Here is a 2,541-nt window from a genome sequence, read left to right as displayed (position 1 = left end):
TTATTAATAATCATGTTATGATTAATATAATAAATTATTATAACTGTAGAAATATTATTCAACAAAGACCCATGCTGTGTATTAATATTACTTTTATTTTCCTGTCCCTTTTTGTTTGGGCTGGTATTTCTAACTGTCCTTTTCGTCTTGCACTGTCTTCTTTTGTCATTGTTAACTTTTTTTTTTCAGGTTTAACGGGTTTAATAAGTTTACCCCTTCAGTTCTTATTTGCAGCACCCAATATTCTTTTAAAACACCAGACAGACCCAACAGTGGCCGACAGTAAATTTCAGACCTCCAGAGTTTAAAAGTTCAGGTTCTCTGAGCATTCTGTGTTGCAGTGGCACTTGTCCAAAACTGGTACCTCCCTATAGTTGGGGAACTTTAAATGTACCAGTGAAAAAAGCTTTTTCCCTTCAAGGGGAAGAAAAATCACTCCTCAAAACCCAGTACATCTGGCTGTGAGGTCTTGCCTCCTGTTCCATCTCTTCAGGCTTGTTTTTTTGCAGTGGAGCAAGAGACCAAAATCTAACCTGAGTTACAAGAAACAAGACAGTGATGGCTATAAAGGGAGTGACCAGGAGCAACTGAAATACTCCTTTACCTCCCACATCCAATATATGTGCTTCACAGAAAAACAAAAACAACAGGTCCACAAAATACAATAGCTAGAATTACAAAATCCATTCAGCCAAGGGTGGTGGAAGGCAGGAAGGGGAGGGAGGAAGGTAAATGGCACAGGGAGAAAAAGTATTCAAATCAGTCCAGGCACAGGGGCTGGCAACTGCTAGAAAAGAGCTGCAGAAAAACCTGTGGTCTTTTCAGACTCACGGGTGTTAAAAATCCACATACTGGTGTCAGGAAGATTGTGCCTTACGTGCACCAGAGACAAAACCCCCAATTGCTCCGAGAGAAGGGAACATGCAGAGGGCCCTTGGCAGCGTGGGTCCTGCCTTCCCTGGTTGGGGAGGTGAACAAGGAAAGAGCTGCACAGCCGCCTTCCGATCCCACTCATCCCCTCTGGGTGGCAGGTGACAGTGGCCTGCAGCAGCCTTCAGTTTGGCAGGAGACGGATGTGGTGAAGGGAACTTCTCTGCAGAGGTTGAGCTACTCAGGGCAGACTGCAGGTAGACCGTTTTGTGGAAGAGCCTGTTGCTTAAGAAAACCACCAAGGAAAGAGGCGCAGCTGGAAAAGGCATGCTTTGCTAGGAGTCTTTGCTTCATTGGTGCTGATAATGAATAAAGGAAAAAGGATAGAGAAGAGGCAGCTGCTGATAATGTATGAGGACTGCATTGCTGTGAGGAAAGCCAAAGGCAAACCAAATCCCAAGTAGTAAGGCCAGTTCCTCTCTCTGTTTGACAACCGCTGGTGCATTTCAATTCCTTTATTGAACCAACAATATTCAAAGCAGTATAGTGAGTAGAGAAGGGACATATGCAGGAGACTCACCAGCTGACCAACAAGATGGATGGAAAGAGACTCACAAACATCCCCTGGATGAGGAAAAGAGCCTGCAGCAGAGGGTTGAAGAGCATGTCAGCAGTGATTTTGCTGACACTAGGGAACGGGTGAGGCTTCCTCGCTGATACCTCGAATGCCAGATCAGCTATATCCTGAAACCAAATGGCATTCGCAACGTTGCTAAGCACAAACAGGGGGAGCACCCAAAGAGCACTGAAAATGGACGTGAGGAAGAATTCCAGCCACGACCAAACATCTCCATGTAGTAATGGATCACCAATAATTTGGGCAGTTACTGACTGAAGCACAGGAATAAACACTCGATAAAACAAAAGGAGACTGAACCAGAATACTCCACCATTCCAAGCGCAGCGCTGGAGCTAACAACACGTGGCGCCCTCTCTTGCTTCCGCTCTGGGCTCTGGGCTCTCCTCTGTGCCGGGACACGACTTGCCCTGCCTCGACGCTGCTCCTCTCTCTTTTGCTGAATTCGAGCATCTAGCTTTGCGATGGTACGAATTCCCCAGATGGAGTCTTTGATTCCCCCGGCAAGGTCCTGGAGAAAGGTTTTGACACTGTCAGCCATCTCTTCACCACCCAAACTACCAACTACACAGAGCAGAGAGAAGCATCTCAAAACCTTTCATCATGAAGGACCTGGCAGCGCCGCCGCCTGGCTCTGGCCCAGCCCGGACCCTCGCCCACCGCGGACTGCTGGGCTCCTTCGCCCCCGACCGCCCCGGGCGCTCCCAGGGCCGAGGCCGCTGCGCCCACACTGGGCATGCCCCGGGCGCGGGGCGCTGGGAAGTCTCTGTCATTGTTCACTTTTTAAAATGCATTGTTATATCAGGTATTCTATTGAGTCCCCTATTTTCCTGAAGATCTCCCTCCATATTCCTGAGTCAAGATGTATCAGCAATCAAATTGTTCTCCAAACAGACTTCTCATTAATCTTCTGGTTTTTAATTCTCCAAGTCTCTTCTGCCCTTTTCGGTGCTTGGAGTTTCCAAGCCGAGAGGCGTGGCAAGGCCAGCCAGCTCTCACCTGCTCTGCATCTTTCGGTGGCTCTGTGGTCACAG

At 47.9% G+C, this 2,541-nt stretch overlaps 1 pseudogene; it reads right to left on the bottom strand.

The window, feature by feature from the left end:
* Positions 1-1,057: 1,057 nt before the first annotated feature.
* On the bottom strand, positions 1,058-2,184 carry LOC109392810 (etoposide-induced protein 2.4 homolog pseudogene; annotated as a pseudogene).
* Between the last annotated feature and the right edge of the window lie 357 nt (positions 2,185-2,541).

The sequence above is a fragment of the Hipposideros armiger genome, unplaced genomic scaffold (genome assembly GCF_001890085.2).
Source record: "Hipposideros armiger isolate ML-2016 unplaced genomic scaffold, ASM189008v1 scaffold_349, whole genome shotgun sequence".
Lineage (NCBI taxonomy): Eukaryota > Metazoa > Chordata > Mammalia > Chiroptera > Hipposideridae > Hipposideros > Hipposideros armiger.
This window is presented reverse-complemented; position numbering and strand designations above follow the sequence as displayed.